Below are 7,970 nucleotides of genomic sequence, written 5' to 3'. Positions count from 1 at the left end.
TACACAGTGCAAGCAAAAACGGGAGCTTGACAAATACACTTCAGCGTCTTTTAGGGAGCTCCGATGGTAATCATCACCTTAATTCACGTTCGCTGTATAGGCATCCAAAGAAAGATCGGTTTGCCCCAGAGCTGCATTCTAGCCGCCATGCAAAGGAGCCCAGCGTGTGGAGCAGTGGTGATGATGACAAGCGGAAATCACTCTCGTTTTTTAGGCAAGCTACGACTGCTTCGTTGGTCGTAACTCGAGTTCCTGAACATTACACTATGAAAGACATTAGGGAGATCTGATAATAATTTTTACTTGCGCATTCACCTTCGCAGGTTGTGAGTAGGCCACGGGTAATTCGTTCAACTGAAGAACTGTATGCTAGACACCATACAGTAAAGCCTTCATAAGGAAACTCTGATGGAGATAAGGATCTGAGTTTACGTTCGGTAAATAGGCAGGGCACGGCTAATTCGTTTGACCGATAAGCTTTATACTCAACACCATGCCTTAGAGCCCGACGTAAGGAGTTATGGGGTGATGGTTAGCTGTATTCGTACTCCGTGTTTTGGTAGGTTAACAGTGATTAGTTTGGCCAAATCACTGCATGATAAACGCTATATAGTAAATACCATTTTAAGGAGTTGTGATAATCATCATTTCTTGAATTTATGTTTGTAGGTTTATGGGTAGGCCACTGGCGATTCCCACGGGCGAAGAGCAGGCAGCCATGCAGACACGCCATAGGGAGCATAAGGTGAACATGCTCGGGAGTGCCGTGTGGACCCCGAGGTTCGTCAGTACTTCGGGGTCACTACTTTCGCCAACAGGCAAAAAATACTTCAGTGTTTGTTGTGGATTGCGCTATTACCATCAAACTTCGCGTGTTTTTTCTGAACATTTAGGAAACTGACAATTGTTTGTTGTGTTCAATTTTCATTGCGATTTTCTCGACATTTTCAGTTGCCGTGTTTTGAAAAATGCTTTACGCAACAAAATACAGTGTTTTACTCGGCCTAACTTTGTGTTAATTCATTCGAATATATTGATTTTAATTGTTTCCTGTCAACTTGTGTAAATTTTGTGAGGTTTTTTGTCAAACTTTTGCTGACGAGATCTAATTTTTTTTTCAGAAAACTCAAGTGTCCAATTACTGTGGTGGTCACGGAGTACTTCAAACCATGGAGTTGGTGTTTCAAGCAACCCATGAGCGGGAAAGAGATATTGAACACATTAACTCATTGATAATAAACCATTATCAGGACAAGAGGCTCGACAGGATCTATCAGAAGGAGGTTCCTGTATTTCGTATCAATAAAACAAACAAATTAGTCAAACAAATCTGAAGCATTGCCGAAAATAGTTATCTGTTACTGCTGCACGATGAACTTACAACATATATTTGTAGAAAGAAAGAAGGATAATTATGGATTAACCCAATTTGTTTCCTTCGCTGTTGATTAAATGGCGAGTTTGTTTTTTGAACCTTTATTCATTTCAACAAATGGTGTCCATTCCGCAAGATTATCCTGTGTGTGTGTTTTTAACTCCAGACATATATTGAAGGCTGGTGTGTTGCTGGACAAGGTTGGTGGTTTGTCGCGTATGGGGATTTGAAATTTGTGTAATATCCACTGTGGGCACAACTAGCGCTGTGGGCTTAGTCACACCGCTCGTTTCTACAATACAGTATTCAGTTGTTGGTTACAGTGATTACGATTTTCATGTTTAACTGGTGATAGAGTTCAATTTCTCTTCGGTCATTACCAACACCACAATTGTTCTTAAAGCAGGCACAACTTTATGGCAGTGAAATAAAAAGCATTCATTGCAAGGTCCCACGCTCTCGGAATTCCTTTTATTGTGTCCATATCCGCCATGCTTCTACTTCACAGCGCGGCTGGAAATGTCAATATTTAAATCACTGCCCAGAACAATTGCGAATAATTTTGAAAAGATGAACCTTTCTGGCCAAATAGCTATCAAATAAATACCTTGAAAAGGTACTGAGTACGTAGGGCGTACCCAAATGATGGGCTCCTTCGCAGAAGTCTCTCAGCCGAAATGTTTTGCGCTGTTTTTAGCGAATAGGAAAAAGAACCCAACGTAACGTGCCCTCACGGACAATTCAGTTGTCCGTGAGGGAGAGGCCTACTGAGGCCTACAACTGAGAGGCCTACCCGCGGAATTAGCAAGAGTTTGGTTAAGCCCGGGAGTCGCAGCCAGGCATCTCAGCTGAATGACCATAGTATAGGTTATTCTGAGCCACTTTTCGCAAATAAATAATATAGTGCAGACAACGACAGCGGTACGCCATGCGAAAACAGCATATAAAAACCAGTCAGCTTCTTTAAAACGATTGCGGGGTTTGTTCGGTGAGAAACGTAACATTCCGATATTCGGCGGTCTTTATTACATTAGTGGTGAAACCTTCAAGGAGGCCGCCACTGAACGTACAATGCCATACTCCCGTTGCTACTTTTGTTGGCGGTAAGGTGAAGTCAGGACAATTACAGAAGCCCTCTCCTCCGCCTTTTGTTGACTCCTTAACACTCCGTTGTGCTCGGGTCACACCAGGCATGACCCCGGGCGAACACGTAATCACAGCTTACAATCTAGTCACAATGGCATCTTAGTCCATGTTGCCACTTCGTCACTCAGCGTTATGACGGAACTTTAATGACCATAGCATCTTCACTACCTTGTTTTCCAGAATTTTTATAATAGAGAATAGACAGACGAGCGACACGTTTCTACGTCCACAAGACAGGCGAGTGAGACTTATATACGTCCACTGGGAAGAATACCTGCCGGACGCCAAACTATCTCACTATTATAAACTTATATCGGGACACAATTATTTCTCCATAATGGTACCATGTTCGGTTACTTGGTGGGGAGATACAAAGGAATGAACAGCGCACATTTTTAAGAAGGACGGGGAGACAAAGATCACTGTCGCAGTCTGTCAACTGATCCTTTATTACATGTTGAGGATAATAAATAGTACACTTATACTCGGGGACAACTTTCTGTGGCAATGGAGAGAAAGCTACGGGAGAGGGGGCGAACTGCCCGGCCGAACCACGACATTTCACTGCGCAGGTGGAAGTAGTTATACAAACATTATTCAATGCGCAGGACCTATGCATTTCAAAAACATATATTTCTTTTTTAGCCTTGCATGAACAATGCCAATAAATCGCCAGAATATAATCGGCAGTAAGCGTTGCTTTTTTAATTTTTCTGTTTTGTTCGGTTGCGGAAATTACCACGTGTGGCACGACGATTCTATTCAGAAAAAAAGGCGTCTTCGTCGACAGCAGCTACTTTTCCGTCCGATCACCCACGAGTAATTTCGCCTCAAAGAATTTTCAAAAAGCTTCACAACCAAAAGCTCTCAAAACAGACCAAGCAAGTTGTCTGCAATGTGTACGCCCAAGTGAGACTGACGCAACCAGGACTCTCCGTCGTTTCCACATTTCGTTCGGTTAGCCTGCTTACCGGCGTAAGCGAGCGTACCGTCGCACGGCTCAAGAATGAGGTTTTGCGTGGCACCGCGAAGTCACCAAAGCGCAAAAGGCTTTGTTTGTCGACTGGGAAATCGCTTGCAGTTAGAGGAAAGACAAGAGTACAGCGGTACGACAGCTTCACCCTTGCTGCTCTCCGACGAAAAGTGCATCAGTATTTTATTCGCAACGAGAATGAAGAAAGGATCCTTCCTACTGCAGAAAAGATTCTCAGCGATGTGACCAGCGACCCCGACATGGGGCTGCCGAAGCCGAGTATCCGAGTATGCGTCGGCTTTTGAATAACATTGTATTTGCTTTTCGGAAGCCAAAACGCAACTCTGCGCTTGTGGAAAGGGAGGACATTATCGTGTGGCGGTGGAAATATCTGCGGACCCTTAGAAAAACGCGAAAGCAGAAACGGTACGTGGTTACTGTTAGGATTTGGCGGACAGATAGATAAATGTAAATTCCATCGATTAAAATAAAAATTTCGTATGTAACATTATTTGACACTTGAAATGTAACAAGCAAAAATAACGATGGAAGTTCTCGTAGAGCAAATATTTTATTGCGGAAAGTTACTTATCAGCACCACTCCGCATGCATACTGGCGTTCACTTTATTTTTTTCATAGCGTTTTTCTGTATCCCTGCCTCCTGTTTGCATTTTGCATGCTATTCTGGTTCAGCAAATGAAGGGAAAAGTATGTATCGACATGTTAAAATAATGTATGGATAGCACTCACTGACTAGATTTCGTTAGCCATGTGGGTGGTGTACGTTCTGCGAACTTTTTTTATTTTGGTATTTTGCGGTGCCACCCAAAACTAAACATACCTGCCTGCGTAGTAGAATAATGTTAGGTGCAAGCAATAAATTCCTTCTCTCTCTTAACTAACCCTTCTCCAGAGAGAAAAACTGACAGGTATTTCTTTCATTTTCGCAGGAGTATATACTACCTCGACGACACTTGGGTCAATGCTGGGCACACAAAGGGCACGGTGTCGGAGGACACCACTGCGTCATCCCGTGAAGACGCCTTTCGCAAGGGTCTAACTACAGGGCTTCGTGCACCCAGTGGCAAATGTGGTCGGCTCATCGTCCTTCATGCTGGAAGGGAGAAGGGCTTTGTGCACGGGGCACGTCACATTTTCCGTGCGTCAAAGAGTGCTTCCACTGACTACCACTGTGAAATGGATAGCCCACGCTTTGAGAAGTGGTTCGCAGAACAATTTCTACACAACATTGAGCCACGCCGTGTTATTGTCATGGGCAATGCTCCGTACCACAGTGTTCAGACCGAAAAGCTGCCCTTGACGTCGTGGCGCAAAGCCGACATTCAGTCTCGGTTGACTGCAAAAACGATCGCCGTGGTATGATGACCAGTTGAAGCCCGACATCATTCGGCTGGTTAATGAGAACAAACACAAGTTTTTTAAATACCCGATTGAAGCCCTGGGCAAAGTTGCTGGTCATGACATTGTTCGGCTTCCTCCTTACCACTGTGAATTCAACCCTATTAAAATGGTGTGGAGCCAGGTTAAGGGGTTTATTGCTCCGAACAACATTTCATTCACTCTCGCTTCAGTTAAACGACTATTCAACGAAGCCATCGCCCTCGTGACTCGCGAAAACTGGGTCAAGGAAAGGGCTTATGTGGAGCGTCTTGTGAAAGAGGCGTGGGAGCGAGATGATGCAATCGACACCAGAATCTACAACGTCGTGATTCCGCTAGGTTCCGACTCCAGTAGTTCTAGTGACTGCAGTGGCAGCAAAATGAGCGGTGTAGAGGAACTGTGATGAAACCGGTGTGCGCTTACTTATGTGGTGCTGGTCGTTTGTGGCGAGTGTCAAGGAGCTTTGTTTACGATTCTGGTGAACGGAAGTTTGGAAGTACGCTCTGTTTGTGCTGATTTTGTGCGGCAACTTACAGAGCCGCTGTTTAACTTTCCCATGCCCAGCAGCTGGGAGATACGCTTTGTTGGTTATGTGGTGCTGGCCTTGCGTGGCAAGTGACGAGGTACTTTGTTTCCCTTTCTGCTGGCCAAAAACCTGGAAGTAAGCTCTGTTGGTTTATGTGGTGCTGCTTGTATGCAACAACTTACAGGACACCTTGTTTACCTTTCTGATGCCCCTCAACTTAGGAGATAGCTGCTAACAAGGTGCTGGCTTTTTCCAGCACCAGGCAATCATTAGGAGTGCTTGTTGTCAGTATGCGAATTAGTCTTCAGGTTGTCGGTTGTTGGTGGCAGCTAAGATGCACATGCAGTAACTTTGTTATGCATAAAATGGAACCTGACGACGAACGCTGGTAGCAAGAAGTGAGGAGGGGCACGCCACGTATCATGTTTCACCCAGAAGAAATGGCATGGGAAAATTTGATTACAACCCAAGAGGTTGTAAACAGCCTCTGCAAATTCCAGTTAGCTGTGCATGAAATGACAAGACTTGAAGAATTATTTCACAAGAACTGCGCGATGGGAGTGATGATGTCCAGAAATGCATTGTTGAGTTGTCTATCATTTGTAATTGTTTTAGTCATCTGAAAAAAATATACTACCATCAGTTGCACATTGTGAGTGAGGTAATCATTTGTACTCACTTGCTCATGTTTTGTTGTTCTTTTCGACTACAGAGGGTAGATTGCTGAATAAAACACCATTTCGCGGCTGAAATAATTTATTTTAAATATGTATTTACAAGGGTAACTGTGAAGTAGTAAAAGAAATCTTCAATGCCTCACTTTCAAATGTCGAAGTGCTGCGGGTTTCCCTGCTTCAATACTTAGCGTTTGTAAAAATAGTAGCTTCCCGTACCCAGGGATATGAGGTCGAGCATACGAAAGGTAACGGCACGCTGTCAGGAAACAAAATTTACAGAAAAGTTCACTGCCATGTCTGTTGTGCAATGCCTTGAATATCTATGTAGTTTTCACATTTATCATGAAGAAATCACTGTGCACTCTTACTCAGTGACTGCGAATAACTGCTAACACAGCCTGAAATGTTTGGAAATATGTGGCTGCGTGGCTTTGAGTTCTCAAGTGGGCTTTAAAGATGGGACCACGGTTTTAAAGGTTTACTCATTTGACTGGCATTCGTGTGCGTGTTTGTGGTTGTGTGACTACTTGGAGTTGCTTCCAGATTTTGCCCAGCTGATTATGCAGGAAATAAATAAATTAAACAAAACACATTCTTTCGTCTGCTTCAAGTTTCCCGTTGCCCACATTGAACCTGATTATTAATGCTCACGGGGTACCCATGTCAAACTGTTTGCAATTGGCGGTGGCAGTCCTGAGTGTCGGCGTTTTACTGCTGGTTCTGGAATTGTGTGTACAAATCCTGGCCATAGCCACAAAATCGTACATTTTTACGAAATTTCGGAGAATTCAGCGATGGTGGGGTGTCACGTCGCCGGCAAATGAATACTGGTGAATTGAACGGGCAGTAGGAGGAGGAGGAACAAATTTATTAACAGTGAAGTCTAGCGGGATCGTGGTCGGGGTCCTCATTCCAGGACTCCGTTGGTGCGGCCTGCCGTCTTCGCTCTTTCAGCGAGGCAAAGCTGCTTACTCAGGTCTGAGCTGGCAAGCCTACTCTCCCACTGCTCGTGAGTTACATCAGGGATTGGGTCAAGTTCGGGGTTTGACTGGCAGGCCCAAACCATATGGTATAGCGTAGCTTGGCTGCCGCAGTATTTCTACAGGGGGTAGTATAACGTGGGGTGGATGGTGTGTAGCCGCGTGGGGTGTGGAAATGTGTTGGTTTGAAGTCGTCGAAGGGTGACTTGTTGTTGTTTTGTTAGCTGGTCTGCCGACGGCAGGAAGGTGCGTCGTGTGAGCATGTAGTGTTGGGTGATGTCGGGCAGGACCATCACTGTTGAAGCCACGTATTGGTCTGAGTTCTGCAGTGAATTGTTGACTTTTTCTTAGAATTAAATGAAACGTAGAGAAGGAGATGTCAATATGCCTGCATGATTGGTGATTGCGGTTCAGCGCACTCAAGCAAAGAGCTTATGCAAACAAACAAACTGTAGCAAAATGCGTTTACGCGTCACGCCAAAACCCAAACAGAAACTAGTTTACTGTGAACTATTTTTGCGCAGTAACACAAAGCAGTGCGCCCCCCCCCCGCGTAGCTTTGTCTCCATTGCCACAGAAAGTTGTCCCCGAGTATAGAAAGATACAAGCGCGTGCCGAAGAGAGCGAAGATGATATAAGCTGTCAAACCATTATGACATCAGTAAACGTATCGCTACATCCACTTTTCCGTGGCCTTCCCTGGGCTAATAATTTTCCGCAACCAGTTTTAAAGCGATCAGTTGATAGTCGGCGCTTGTAGTGTGTGTGTATCTGTCCGGCCTTCGAAAAAATGTGTGCTGTTTTTACCTCTGAATCTTTATCGGTGCTTTGAAGGCGAAAAAACGCTGTTAAAGGCCAACTGCAACGAAATTTTCGGCTCCTGGACGTCAC

General features: G+C 44.6%; 1 pseudogene; it reads left to right on the top strand.

Annotated features, from left to right (window-relative positions):
- The first annotated feature begins 718 nt into the window (after positions 1-718).
- Positions 719-3,960, top strand: LOC144163901 (uncharacterized; annotated as a pseudogene).
- The last annotated feature ends 4,010 nt before the right edge of the window (positions 3,961-7,970 follow it).

This window comes from Haemaphysalis longicornis, unplaced genomic scaffold (genome assembly GCF_048455015.1).
Source record: "Haemaphysalis longicornis isolate Haplotype H1 unplaced genomic scaffold, Haemaphysalis longicornis Haplotype H1 scaffold_13, whole genome shotgun sequence".
Lineage (NCBI taxonomy): Eukaryota > Metazoa > Arthropoda > Arachnida > Ixodida > Ixodidae > Haemaphysalis > Haemaphysalis longicornis.
The sequence above is the reverse complement of the archived record's forward strand: the minus strand, read 5'-3'. Positions and strand labels throughout refer to the sequence as shown.